Below are 15,388 nucleotides of genomic sequence, written 5' to 3' on the forward strand. Positions count from 1 at the left end.
CGGTCGGACCCATCCATCTCCGGACGGACACCTACCACTTTGATTTCCCCGTGGCGTTGACTTCGCTGGATGGGGTCCCCTGTTCTTACCGCCGGATCAAGTATCTTCATTTTCTATAAGATATTGCCCCTAAACATTTTATGTGCGCCTGTACATCAACTGGGTAAAAATTGATTTTTACCTTATTACTGTCCGCTGTAGCAATTAGGCAGTAGTTGCTGCTACACCTTCCTTTTTTTTTTTGGTTACCCTCGCAATTGCTAAAACGTTAAAGTCTAAGTCTATTTACCCTGTTGACAAAACTTGTGTGGACATATGACATCTACTAAACAGTAATAAGCTCGGGAGTAGGGGCCATCGCTTCGCCTCCTTGGAAACTAGTTATAATTATTTTTCTTTGGTTTTTGTTCATTGGATCTCTTCACCTCCTTTGAAAGTAGTTATATTTATTTTCCACGCCCTGCAATAGCAAAAATGCATTAAAGATCAACTTACATGGAAACCATAGTTAGCAGCAAAGATCATATTGCATGGAAAGAAAAACCAATAAAATACGAAAACTGTGGAAAAAAATGGAGCCTATTTGATGTCAAAAGCACCATCTTCAAAAACAAACCTTTATTTATTTATTTATTTTTTTAAAAAAATGTTCTATGAGAGGATTTTGTTTCATGCTCATGGATTAATTGGCATTTGGAATATCTAGAAGACATTGAAGTTATTCTTTGTTGACTGTTAAAATATCTGTGTAAATCCTATACCATAATAAAGGCCGTATATTCTGTCTACATATATAGGGAGAAACTTGTTTCCAATTCAGTGCAGTCTCTTTAAGGTAGTTTATGCTCTCTTCCTTTTTGGCTGCAAACAATTCCTTTGAAGGTTAAGAAAAAATATGAATCATAACTAAAAGAGTTGATTGGAAATTTTGATTCTTGCAAAGCCTATAAAATAGAAGTGCTTCTGCTTAATGAAAAAGACGCTATCTATTTACAATGTAAGATATAATACCTGTCACCAAGGTAAAATACGCCATTGTTTTTCATTATATCCCCATCTAGGGAGATAGCTCCATCACTTATATAAGGCATAGCACATTGCATACCAGATCTGGTTTTATACACTTGCAAGAGAGAAAATAAGCTATAAAAGAGAGTCTCACGAAGGCCAAGTCCATTAGGTGTGATGTAAGCCAAGTGCATACGGTCCAGATCAGTCATATTAACAGCAAAACCTATAAATTCAGGTGGAGTTTCCCCATTAGCTAGTCTTGGCTTCAGCAAAGCAAGTCTCCTCTATAGATCCTCAGGTATAAATTCACCAACATAAGGTCTGGAAAAAGAGAAAAGGAAATCAAAATTCAAATCCTATGCAATACATTTTAACCAGGAAAAGGTGGTAGGGTATGATTAATTCAATTTATAAATACTTGCCTCAAATTCTCAATACAATAGACGAGATATCTTGCTTGTATATTTCGTGCAACAGAGAGACCAAGTCCATTAAGACCAGATCTTCTCTCTATCATGCCATCCTTATTATATTTCTCAAGAGCCATAACACCTTCATATGTCTTGCAAACTACAGCCATCATATTCTCCAAGCCTAAGTACTCTGATAAAATCCTGCAGAGAGTTACATAAGGAACATGCTATCAGAAATCTCTTGTAATATGCTCCCAGATGGCTAGTGGTCAGTCAACAAAATTAACCTGAGGATTGACTAAATCACTTGACCTACTAAGGTTATCGTCATGCACTTTCCCAAGTGTTGCTACTACACCTAGCACATCCTTCGTCAATGGTAACTTTGCTGCTAGTGGACAATGATCAAGTTTTATAATACCAGCCACACTTCGATCTTGCTTAGTATGTTTTCAACAGTACGATTTTCAGATTTCTCAAGAGATACAATGCTGTTTTCAGTTTCCAGTGCTCTAGAATGATATTGGCCAAGTTCAACTGTGGAAAATTCCTTTATCAGGGCACAGGACTACAACAAAACATTATGCAACAGTATCAAAAAAGAACAATTCAACTATCAGAGTGCAATCATCAAAGAGAAGAAGTTTCGATGGACATAGAATAAGAAACATTGTTATTTTATTTGGTTCTAGTGCTAAAGGAAGATAGATATTCCACCTTGCAAATCTAGAATCGATTCATCAATTCCATCAATCTGAGCCTTGAGAAATTTCAGGTTGTCCTCATGATGTTTAATTTTCAGTCCCAGTTTTTGTAGCTCTTCTTCTAATTTCTGAAAGATTAAAGATAAGAATCATAATAGGGGTCCATAATCACATATAGTTCAAACAAAAAAAGTTTGAGAGTATTGAGAACTATCAGAGTTGATATATAGGCAGCGAACCAGAAAAAAATCAACATCTAGAAGAAGTATAAGAAGATATATTCAGAAACAAGCCCATATTATAATGCAAGTAGAACAAAACAACAATTCAAAGTTTAGACATTGCTAACCTGCGAATGGCTCATTATGGTGTCCATGTTTAGGAAATCATCTTCACGGATCTCTTTCTCCGGCATTGCATGAACCAACAAAGTTCCAGCAGCAGATCTCTCTTCTTGCGCTCAGAAAGAGCACCACCACTTATGAAAATAAAACGTAGTTCAAGAAAAGTTATAGCCCTAGACACAAATCGCGACGCTAAAGCATTCTATAAGTTTCATATGAGGCGGAAATCGTCAACCTGCGCTGCATCCCTAAAATTCACAAAACCTAAAATAATACGATGGGTTTGAACTTTCAGAAGGCGAAAGCAAGCAATGACCTCGGTTTCTTCCCGAAGGCGCAACGGTCGATCAAAAATCTTCCCTCATCAAATATCATGCTTCGTCCAGTAAGAACTAACGAGAAAGACGAAGACCGATCCGAGATTGCAGAAGAATCAACGGGAAGCGGGACAAAGGTAAAGAAGGGAAGCAAATTGGGGGTAACGATTCGGTGGGATCTGCTTACAGAAGATGATAGAAACTCGTCGTCCGAAGTGAGGAGGCAAAGGATTTGTTATTTATTTATTTAAAACGCGGCCATGTTTACCATGTTTAACATTTTTACTAAAGTAGGAAAAAAATAATATGGAATTAACTCCGCCCATGATGACCGGTCATGGCCGGTCCCAAGCCCGGATAAAAGAGGAGGGTTGCATTAGGTTGCTAGCCAACGTTAAACTATGGCAAATGTTTAATGAATGAATTCATTAAACTATTATGCTAATGTTAGGTTGTTCCCCGGAAGGAACGTGTTGCAGGGTCCGACTGTAACGTCTTGGCAATGACCGCTACATCTTTAGAACTTGGGTGTTGTGATAAATATGTAAGAGTTCGCGTTACAGGGTCCGACTATAACGCCCGAAAATTCTCAAACTTGCATTAGAATTATTCTACGATTTTTCTGGAATTTTTAGATATTTTTCCGGAATTTTCCGAGTAGCGGAAGTGGCAAAAAAATAAATATAAGCGTAAAACGGCCTAGGCGGGGATTGAACCCGAGACCTATGGTTTAGTGGACAAGGCTAGTAACCAGTGGACCCAGCAGGGCTGTGCTGAAAGGAAAGGGGAACAATCCTAGTTAAGTGGGATTTGGGCGGAACTTATCACTAAGTATAAATAGAAAACTTAAGTTGGGGTTTGGTTTATTTTGAAGTTTTGGTTCGGCACCTCCTCACCTCACGCCACTTTTCCCTCTCCAAACCCTCACCGCCGAACACCCCTTCTCCTCTCCCTCTCTCGGCGCCCAAGCCCCAAGGCTCTCGGATCACTTTCCGGCGACGACTCCAACACGAAAAAGGTTCATCTCCGCGAGAGGAACGCGAAGACGTGAACGGATCGTCGAGAGGATCAGTTTTCCGGAAAACCTAGCGGATAGAATCGTAAGAAAACCTTACGATTGAGGTAAGAAACCCCTCACCTGCAGTATAATAGCTCCGTTTGAGTTTTATGCTTTAGTAGGATGTATGCAGATTGTTTTATCGATATCTAGGGTGTATTTAACTCTCTTTTCAGATTAGGGTCTTAGTTGAACACCTTTAGATGGGCCGGGCATGTCTTCCCTCTTCAGATAGGAGGTTAGACGTTGTCGGGTGCCTAGAGGTGGTCTCCCTAATAGAGAGGCGAGTTAGGGCACGCTAGGTGTTCGGTAAAATAGCTAGTTTAGTAAAAATGCACCCTAGGCATCTTCAACAGCTCAGTTAGATACATTAGAAGTATCTATTCAGTATACTCAGTTATTATAGCCGATATGGATTAGATATCCAATGGGTGGGCTCCCATAGTCGCCTCTAGGTCCAGATAACCTAGTTTCAGCAAAACAGTATTAGCTACTTCAGTATTTTACTTTCAGTTGGCACCGTACTGGATTAGATATCCATTGGGCTGGGCTCCCATAGTCGGTCCCTAGGTTTAGATAACCTAGTTATCCCTACCAAATTCGGGACTTGCAAACCCGGGTCTAGTAGGGATGCGCGCACAGCAAGTACGGTTGCCGGGCCCAACAGCATGTTTATTATTTTCACTTATTATGTATTAGTTTTCAAAACTCAAAAACAGTTATGCTAGTTGAGTTTGATTGCAGCTTCAGTTTAGATAGCTTAGCTCAGCATGTTGTTTCAGTTCAGTTTCTATGCTAGTTTTAAGTTCACTTTATATGCTCAGTATTAGATATGCCATGCTTGTATGATACCATGCCATGCCATGCTTGCATCTTCAGTATGTTTTTCAAAAGCATGATTTAAAAGCATATTTGCATCGTATGCATGATTTAGTGAGGTAGATGGTTTCTTACTAAGCTCTTAGCTTACAGATACTATTTTCCTTATACTGCAGATACAGGTAAAAGGAAAATGGACTAGCAGTGGAGGCTGGAGGACAATGCGAAGATGGTGTGTGTGTGGAACTGGAATCAAAGGTCCTTAGGGGACTTAGCAGGATGAACATTAGACTTTTTAGCATGTTTACCTTAGCACTTTACAGTTTATGGTTTAGTACTTTCATCTTTATGCACCTTTAGTTTTGGAACATACTAAACTATGAAAGAACGAGTTAGATTGTTAGTAGTCATTTCTGGAAATGCTTGTTGATGCATGTTAGAAGTAGCTTCAATTGATTTAGAACTGCTGTGTGAGGTTTTGGCACGCCAAAGTGCTGAAATCAGAACTTCCGGGTGAAATCAGACTCTGATCGGTCTCCAGACCGATCAGGGTCTGAGCTGTGCCACCGCCAGACCGATACAGTATGCTACTGTATCCTCCTGGATCGGTCAGCCGACCGATCCAGCGCGATACAGTAGTGATCCCAGGTATTCCAGGTGCCTGGATCGGTCAGCCGACCGATCCAGACATACCTGGATCGGTCTGCCGACCGATCCATCACGGGACAGTAGCGAACCCAGGATTCTGCAGGTTCCTGGATCGGTCTACCGACCGATCCAGCCTCTACTGGATCGGTCCCCAGACCGATCCAGCCAGTGTTCGCGTGGGGGTCGAGGGATCGTTCCACGGACCGATCCAAAGCTCCAATTTCGCCTCCTCAGCCTAGCTATAAACATCTAGAAGGTAGTGGGACATGAAATCTCACTCTCACAGAGTTAACAGAGACAACCACAATAGTTTAGTAAAAGAAAAATTTTATTCAGCCCAGTTTCCGCATTAGTAATTTAGCTACAGTAGCACAGTAAACTGTAGCGATTCGCCTTATAGCCTAGTAGTTAGAAGGCGGGTCGTTACAGAGTGGTATCGGAGCAGTGTTTCATGCTTCCTACACACATCAGCATTGTACCTGCAGCTTCCAAGTAAGGATACCTCTACTCTCTTTATTGTTCTGATTTATAGTTACAGTTCATATTATATGCTTCTTGCTTATAGTTACAGTTCATGTTACATGCTTGTTGCTTGTTAGTACATGGTAGATTAAACATGATATTAGAAATTATATAACTGTGATAGTATTAGTTATACATATGTTCTCTATGTCATTAGAAATGGCACGAGGACGCCCAGCTAAAAGGGCACTAGCCACTGAGCCCCAGCAAGAGGCAGGCAGTTCAGTGCCTCCTCCAGATCTTACAGCATTAGTGGCTCAGTTACAGCAGCAGCTAGCTGAACAGCAACAGGAGATAGCCATACCCCCACAGTCACCCCGGAGCCAAATCTGACGACTCCAGTAGTCTTAGAGGTTCCACCAGCTCAGCCGGCAGCACCAGCCCCAGCACCAGCAGTCCCAGCAGCTGAGCCAAGGAAGGAAGCCTATCTGATCCAGTGGCAGCGAGTCAAGCCAGAGAACTTCTCAGGCACTAGTGAATCATGGGATGCGCAAGCCTGGTTCAAAATACTGGAAAGCACGATGGAGCTTCTGGACTGGCCAGAACAGGAGAAGGTGAAATGTGCCTCCTTCTGCCTGACAGGAGACGCACGCATGTGGTGGGAAAGGATCAGAACGAAGCGCCCAGTGAACCAGATGTTATGGGCTGACTTCGAGAAGGAATTCTTCGAGGAGTTCTTTCACATGCGGGTTACAAACCGCCACTACGACGAGTTCACGGAGTTTCGTCAGGGCAACCTTTCAGTGGAGGAAGCCGTGAAGAAATTCAACAGGTTGGCTCGTCTATGTCCAGAGTTAGTCAGCACAGAGAAGGAACGAGTCCGGTTGATGCTCAAGATGCTGAGGCCCGAGATTGCAGTGAACGTGGCTGGTGGCATTCATAGGCCACAGACCACGGAGGAGCTAGTGAGCAGTGCCTTGACCACAGAGCATTACCAGAACAGCATGAAGCAACAGAAGCAAGTCTCCTCAGAGTCCAAAGGCCAAGGAAGCTCTCACACTCAGAAACAGCAAGGCCACAGCTCCAACTGGAAAGGGAACTCCAACAGCAAGCGCAAATCAGGGAGTGACTCAAAAGGAGGACCATCTAGCAAGCGACCCAGTTATCCAAAGTGTGCTACTTGTGGGAAATTCCACCCAGGAGTTTGTCGCAAGGGCGCCCGAGGATGCTTTGAATGTGGACAGGAAGGGCACATGGCCAAACAGTGCCCGAACAAGACCAGTCTTCCTCAGCCACAGCAGATTCAGGCCAGCCAGCTCAGTTACATCAGATGCAGGCCGCTCTAGAAGGTCCACTTATCAGCCAGGGCAGATTAGAAGCCCCTCCAGCTTTAGCGAATGCGAGGATCTACGCACTCACCAGAGAGGACGTAGCCAATGCCTCGACAGTTGTCACAGGTCAGATTAGCATTTTTCAGTATAGTGCTACTGTTCTATTTGATACTGGGGCAACCCATTCATATATAGCCAGGATGTTCTCCGAAAAATTAGAGGTACCTCCAGAGATACTCAGCGGTCAGTTTTTGACGACGCTACCTTCAGGAGAGATCATGGCGTCCACGCACTGGCTTAGAGCAGTGTCGGTCATTATAGCAGACAGGGAGCTCTTTTCTGATCGATAGTGCTAGAAATGATATGACATTATTGGTGAAAATCGACTCGAATACTGGGATAGGGACAAGTATACTGCAAACTGGAAATTATTAACCAAGACCTCAATAAAGCCTAAGAATTAAAATATACCAATTGGGAAATGAAGAATGCAAGATGCTTATCCAACAATTATTACATCTAGGGGGATTCAAAGATCTACCTCTAGACATAGAAGCCTAGCATTTATAGTCAACAAAGGGGCAGAACAAAAACGTGGACATGTGAGATTGAATTTGAGATAGAGCTTATTCCCGGCACAAATCCAATTTCCAAGGCACCATACCGCATGGCTCCAGCAGAACTGAAGGAACTTCAGGAGCAATTACAGGAGCTTCTTGACAAGGGTTTCATACGCCCGAGTCACTCACCATGGGGAGCGCCTGTGTTGTTCGTGAAGAAGAAGGATGGAAGCATGCGACTGTGCATAGACTACAGATCACTGAACCAGGTCACAATCAAAAATAGGTATCCTCTTCCCAGAATAGATGACCTATTTGATCAGCTGAAGGGGGCATCAGTGTTCTCTAAGGTAGATCTCAGATCAGGTTATCATCAGGTAAAGGTTAAAGAAGGGGATATACCAAAGACAACATTCAGAACCAGATACGGACACTACGAGTTCGTGGTCATGCCCTTTGGCGTGACCAATGCTCCAGCTACATTCATGGATCTCATGAACAGAGTATTCAGGGAGTATTTAGATAAGTTTGTTATTGTGTTTATCGATGACATTCTTATCTACTCAGGAACTCAGGAGGAACATGCAGAGCACCTGAAACTAGTATTGCAGACACTTCAGCAAAACCAGCTTTACGCCAAGTTCACGAAATGTGAATTTTGGCTAGATCAGGTGTCCTTCCTGGGTCACATCATCTCAAAGGATGGTATTATGGTGGATCCCAGCAAGATAGAAGCAGTAAGTAACTGGAAGGACCAAGAACGCCAAGGAAATCATTTCCGGGATTAGCAGGATATTACAGAAGTTTGTAGAGGATTTCTCCAGGTAGCCTCCCACCGGCTCTTACCGTAAAGAACAGAAATTCCGGATGAGGATCGAGAACAATGAGCTAAAAGGAGATTGACCAGCTCCTATTTTGGCTCTACCCGATGACACCAGCAGCTTTGACATCTATAGTGATGCTCTAAGTTGGGACTAGGAGCAAGATTGATGCAAAACGGCAAGGTGATTGCCTATGCCTCCGCACAACTCAAGGATTATGAGAAGAATTACCCTACTCATGACCTTGAGCTTGCAGCAGTCGTGTTCTCTCTCAAAATTTGGAGACATTACTTATATGGAGCTCGGTCAGAGTGTATACAGATCATCGAGTCTCAAGTACTTCTTCACTCGTAGGATCTAAATACGCGACAACAGATGGCTTGAACCGGTCAAGGACTACGATATAGACATCCTCTACCATCCAGGAAAGCCAATAAGGTAGCAGATGCACTTAGCAGAAATCCAGCTACCTTATTATCTCTTACACCCATGTCGCCGCCCCTGAAGGAGATCGTGGATTTTGGCCTCGAGCTCATCGGGACAGCTCTCTACTACGACCTTAGAGTCTACCTTGCTTGGTGATATTCACTCAGATCGGGACCCGAAATACGTAAAATCAAGCAAGGGCTAGCAGAATCGAAAGTGGAGAATTCAGAGTGTCCGACAGCGGGTGACAGACTCTGTGTTTCCGATCGAGGAGCTACGGAGACAGATTTTAGATGAGGCTCACAGACTCTATGCGATGCATCCATGCTCCACCAAAATGTATCAAGACCAAGAAACGTTTGGTGGCCCGGATGAAGCGAGACATCGCCAGATATGTTAGCATCCGCCTCACCGTCCGAGGGTCAAGGCGTAACATCAGGAGTTCTGCACCTATACAGATTCCCGAATGGAAGTGGGAGGATATCTCCATGGATTTCATAGTGGGACTACCCAACCACGAATGGTTTTGACGTCATCGGGTAATAGTCGACAGGTTGACTAAATCACCCACTTCTTAGCTATCAAGGTATCCTATTCCATGGAGAAGCTAGCTCAGATCTCCGTGAGATCGTTAGACTACATGGAGTCCCACGAACCATCATTTCGCATGAGACAGAGATTCACATCACACTTCGGGAGTGTACAACAAGATTGGGCACGGTTAAAATTCAAGACAAGATTCCATCCTCGACATGATGGTCGATTTGAGCGAGTAAATCGATACTCAAGATATGCTCCGAACTTGGCCCTAGATTTCAAGGAGGTTGGTGCAAATATCCGAGCTTAGCAGAATTTGCATACAACAATAGCTATCGTGCCACTATCTGCATGGCACCTTATGAGGCACTCCATGGGCGGAGGTGCAGATCACCAATCTACTGGTATGAGAGTGGTGAACAGGAACCAGAGCTTGAGACAGATCTAGTAGCAGCTACCACAACAGCCATACAACAGATTCGCCAGAGGATAGAGACAAAGACAGCCGAAGAGCTATGCCGACACGCCTGCACCCTAGAGTTCTCGGGGATACAGCCTCGAGTAGCTCCCATGAAGGAGTCATTTGGGGAAGAAGGGCAAGCTAGCTCCCGATATGTGGGACCATACCTTATCACGAAGAGAGTGGGCAAGGTAGCATACGAGCTAGAGCTACCTCAGAGATGTCACCGTCCATAACGATTTCATGTCTCCATGTCAAGAAGCATATTCCGACGCCACCTGTGATCGAGCCCCACTGGTACAGTCCGTGATGATCTCAAGATGACAACCTATTCGGATAATAGGAGCAAGAAAGAAATTACGGAACAAGGAAGTACCATTAGTCAAAGTCAGTTGGCAAAATCACACAGCAGCAGAGGCGACTTGGGAGACAGAGGCCAGCATGAGACAGAAGTACCCAGAATTGTTTTAAGTTCGGGGACGAACTTTTTATAAGGTATGGGGGATTGTAAAGCCCGAAAAATTCCCGAATTCATTTTAGAAGAAGGGCAAGCTAGCTCCCAGATATGTGGGACCATACCTTATCACGAAGAGAGTGGGCAAGGTAGCATATGAGCTAGAGCTACCTCAGGAGATGTCAGCTGTCCACAACGTATTTCATGTCTCCATGCTGAAGAAGCATATTCCAGACGCCACCCAGGTGATTGAGCCCCAGTTGGTACAGGTCCGTGACGATCTCAGCTATGACAGTCGGCCTATTCAGATAATAGACCGAGCAGTAAAGAAATTACGGAACAAGGAAGTACCATTAGTCAAAGTCAGCTGGCAAAATCACACAGCAGCAGAGGCGACTTGGGAGACAGAAGTCAGCATGAGACAGAAGTACCCAGAATTGTTCTAAGTTCGAGGACGAACTTTTTATAAGGTATGGGGGATTGTAACGCCCGAAAATTCTCAAACTTGCATTAGAATTATTCTATGATTTTTCTGGAATTTTTAGATATTTTTCCGGAATTTTCCGAGTAGCGGAAGTGGCAAAAAAATAAATATAAGCGTAAAACGGCCTAGGCGGGGATTGAACCCGAGACCTATGGTTTAGTGGACAAGGCTAGTAACCAGTGGACCCAGCAGGGCTGTGCTGAAAGGAAAGGGGAACAATCCTAGTTAAGTGGGATTTGGGCGGAACTTATCACTAAGTATAAATAGAAAACTTAAGTTGGGGTTTGGTTTATTTTGAAGTTTTGGTTCGGCACCTCCTCACCTCACGCCACTTTTCCCTCTCCAAACCCTCACCGCCGAACACCCCTTCTCCTCTCCCTCTCTCGGCGCCCAAGCCCCAAGGCTCTCGGATCACTTTCCGGCGACGACTCCAACACGAAAAAGGTTCATCTCCGCGAGAGGAACGCGAAGACGTGAACGGATCGTCGAGAGGATCGGAAAACCTAGCGGATAGAATCGTAAGAAAACCTTACGATTGAGGTAAGAAACCCCTCACCTGCAGTATAATAGCTCCGTTTGAGTTTTATGCTTTAGTAGGATGTATGCAGATTGTTTTATCGATATCTAGGGTGTATTTAACTCTCTTTTCAGATTAGGGTCTTAGTTGAACACCTTTAGATGGGCCGGGCATGTCTTCCCTCTTCAGATAGGAGGTTAGACGTTGTCGGGTGCCTAGAGGTGGTCTCCCTAATAGAGAGGCGAGTTAGGGCACGCTAGGTGTTCGGTAAAATAGCTAGTTTAGTAAAAATGCACCCTAGGCATCTTCAACAGCTCAGTTAGATACATTAGAAGTATCTATTCAGTATACTCAGTTATTATAGCCGATATGGATTAGATATCCAATGGGTGGGCTCCCATAGTCGCCTCTAGGTCCAGATAACCTAGTTTCAGCAAAACAGTATTAGCTACTTCAGTATTTTACTTTCAGTTGGCACCGTACTGGATTAGATATCCATTGGGCTGGGCTCCCATAGTCGGTCCCTAGGTTTAGATAACCTAGTTATCCCTACCAAATTCGGGACTTGCAAACCCGGGTCTAGTAGGGATGCGCGCACAGCAAGTACGGTTGCCGGGCCCAACAGCATGTTTATTATTTTCACTTATTATGTATTAGTTTTCAAAACTCAAAAACAGTTATGCTAGTTGAGTTTGATTGCAGCTTCAGTTTAGATAGCTTAGCTCAGCATGTTGTTTCAGTTCAGTTTCTATGCTAGTTTTAAGTTCACTTTATATGCTCAGTATTAGATATACCATGCTTGTATGATACCATGCCATGCCATGCTTGCATCTTCAGTATGTTTTTCAAAAGCATGATTTAAAAGCATATTTGCATCGTATGCATGATTTAGTGAGGTAGATGGTTTCTTACTAAGCTCTTAGCTTACAGATACTATTTTCCTTATACTGCAGATACAGGTAAAAGGAAAATGGACTAGCAGTGGAGGCTGGAGGACAATGCGAAGATGGTGTGTGTGTAGAACTGGAATCAAAGGTCCTTAGGGGACTTAGCAGGATGAACATTAGACTTTTTAGCATGTTTACCTTAGCACTTTACAGTTTATGGTTTAGTACTTTCATCTTTATGCACCTTTAGTTTTGGAACATACTAAACTATGAAAGAACGAGTTAGATTGTTAGTAGTCATTTCTGGGAATGCTTGTTGATGCATGTTAGAAGTAGCTTCAATTGATTTAGAACTGCTGTGTGAGGTTTTGGCACGCCAAAGTGCTGAAATCAGAACTTCCGGGTGAAATCAGACTCTGATCGGTCTCCAGACCGATCAGGGTCTGAGCTGTGCCACTGGATTGGTCAGCCGACCGATCCAGTGAGATACAGGATCGGTCAGCTGACCGATCCAGACATACCTGGATCGGTCAGCCGACCGATCCAGACATACCTGGATCGGTCTGCCGACCGATCCATCACGGGACAGTAGCGAACCCAGGATTCTGCAGGTTCCTGGATCGGTCTACCGACCGATCCAGCCTCTACTGGATCAGTCCCCAGACCGATCCAGCCAGTGTTCGCGTGGGGGTCGAGGGATCGTTCCACGGACCGATCCAAAGCTCCAATTTCGCCTCCTCAGCCTAGCTATAAACATCTAGAAGGTAGTGGGACATGAAATCTCACTCTCACAGAGTTAACAGAGGCAACCACAATAGTTTAGTAAAAGAAAAATTTTATTCAGCCCAGTTTCCGCATTAGTAATTTAGCTACAGTAGCACAGTAAACTGTAGCGATTCGCCTTATAGCCTAGTAGTTAGAAGGCGGGTCGTTACACCGACTGTAACGTCTCAGCAAGGACCGCTACATCTCTATGAGAACTTGGGTGTAGTGTTAAATAGGCAAGAGTTCTCACACCATAAGTTAGATAAGAACAAATATGATAAGAAAACTAATAATCTAAGATTTGGAACATGGAACATAGGAATTCTCACTGGTAAATCAATGGAGGTAGTAGATATGATGATTAGGAGAAAAATTAGTATTTTGTGTGTACAAGAGACAAAATGGACAGGTGAGAAGGCAAAGATGATAGAGAACTCGGGTTTTAAGTTATGGTATACTGGAAAGAGTAAAGCAAGAAATGGAGTGGGTATTATTGTAGATAGTTTGTTAAAAGATAAAGTTGTAGAAGTAGTTAGAAAAGGAGATAGAATTATATCCCTTAAAATAATAGTGGCAAAATAAACTATGAACATAATTAGCATATATGCACTACAAGTAGGATTAGATGAAGCTACCAAATTAAGATTTTAGGAGGACTTAGATAAAATATTATAAAATATTCCATCAAATGAAATGATTTTAATAGGAGGTGATCTAAATGGACATGTCGGAGTGAAAAATGAGGAATATGAGAGAATACATGGGAGTTATGGATTTGGAACGAAGAATAAGGAAGGGAATAATGTGAAACCAGATTGTGTTGCCACTCTGTTCACTTCAATAGTTTACCTTTATTTTCATAGGAGGTGATCTTTATTTTCATAATCTGTTCAACCAGATTGTGTTGCCACTCTGTTCACTTCAATAGTTGACTTGCGAACTCCAGACAACATTATCTCTATAGCAAATTAAAACACTTCATTGTGTTTACTTGAAGTGTGTGAGAGGCTACTTTGCCTCCTCACACTGTGTGAAAGGTTGTTTTACCCACCAACTTCCTGAGATCAACAGAAGAATAATGTGAAATTTACTTTGAAACTGTCTTTTAGCCTGAGAATGCTAAAGTATCTTAGGAATCTTGTCAAGGAGGTTCCATGGCATGCTTGTGATATGAAGTTGTTGCATGACGTCGTAAGCTATGTTGACAGATTACCATCCTTGTTTAAATTGAAGTTTGATTTTCTTGATGCAATATGGACTTTGAAGAGAGCACTCATGGGTGACATCCTTCTTTTTTTTTAAAAAAAAATATTAGCTTAACTTTATGTATGCATTGGCATGATATGGGATGACATTTTTTTTTAAAAAAACCCAACTTTATCATTATGTGAGATTTGAGTTTTTTAAACCAACTTTTTAAATCTGAGATTTCAAATCACCATAGTTATTTAATTATTTAATTGTCAGTATCTAAGGCTCTTTTATCATTATGTGATTGTAAATTTTCTTTGAATTATATTTTCTTATGAATATGATTAACTTTATCTATTTAACTTTTTGTTAATGACCCTTGTTCTCAGTTGTAGTTATAACTCATTTATTCATTGAGTATATCAATTTTTTTATAAAAAACTACAATTCTTTTGATATTCTTGCAGATTCCCATCAACACCAAGTACTCGTCTGCCATCTACTAGACCCTGGATGCAAAATATCCTACAAGGAATATTAGAAGCTATGCTACACTGCACTTCTTTCAAGTAAATTGTAATGTTCCAACCCCGAAAATCAGATACATCTAATGGATCTCGTCGTAACCCAAAAAATCTATTTCCATCATCTGTTGATTTATTCTTATAGACTAGTCTAGTCTTTGATTTTTTACTTTGTTTTCTCTTGCATCGTATGATTATATACGAATATCTACTTTGTAACTGAATTCTATCATTTTTGTATGAATTTAGCTTAGCTGATTAACTATTATTATGTCAAATTTGAATATAGACATATCAATTATCTTCGATTTTTTTTAATCATGTTGACAGTAGTACCATCATTTTAGGAATTATGTAAATAGAAAATAATAGTAGTTTAGGTTGATCATAATTTTGTTTCTATAGCAAGGTCAAATAAAAAGAATGATTTTGTAAATATAAAAAGAATGATTTTGTAAATAGGAAATTAAATATGATTTTTTTTATTTAAAAAAAATAACGCTTTCAAAATATTATAAAAGTATTGTCTTTATCAAAAATAACAATATTTTTAAAGTGTTACAAAAATATTATCTTTACAAAAAAACGACAATACTTTTAAAGTATTATCTTTGAGTGAACTTTTAATAACAGTATTTTGAAACAAACAAATTTAC

The 15,388-nt window shown here is 41.8% G+C and overlaps 1 pseudogene; it reads right to left on the bottom strand.

Annotated features, from left to right (window-relative positions):
* Window positions 1-408: 408 nt before the first annotated feature.
* Window positions 409-2,543, bottom strand: LOC122037577 (annotated as a pseudogene).
* Between the last annotated feature and the right edge of the window lie 12,845 nt (window positions 2,544-15,388).

Source organism: Zingiber officinale, unplaced genomic scaffold (assembly GCF_018446385.1).
Source record: "Zingiber officinale cultivar Zhangliang unplaced genomic scaffold, Zo_v1.1 ctg63, whole genome shotgun sequence".
Taxonomy (NCBI): domain Eukaryota; kingdom Viridiplantae; phylum Streptophyta; class Magnoliopsida; order Zingiberales; family Zingiberaceae; genus Zingiber; species Zingiber officinale.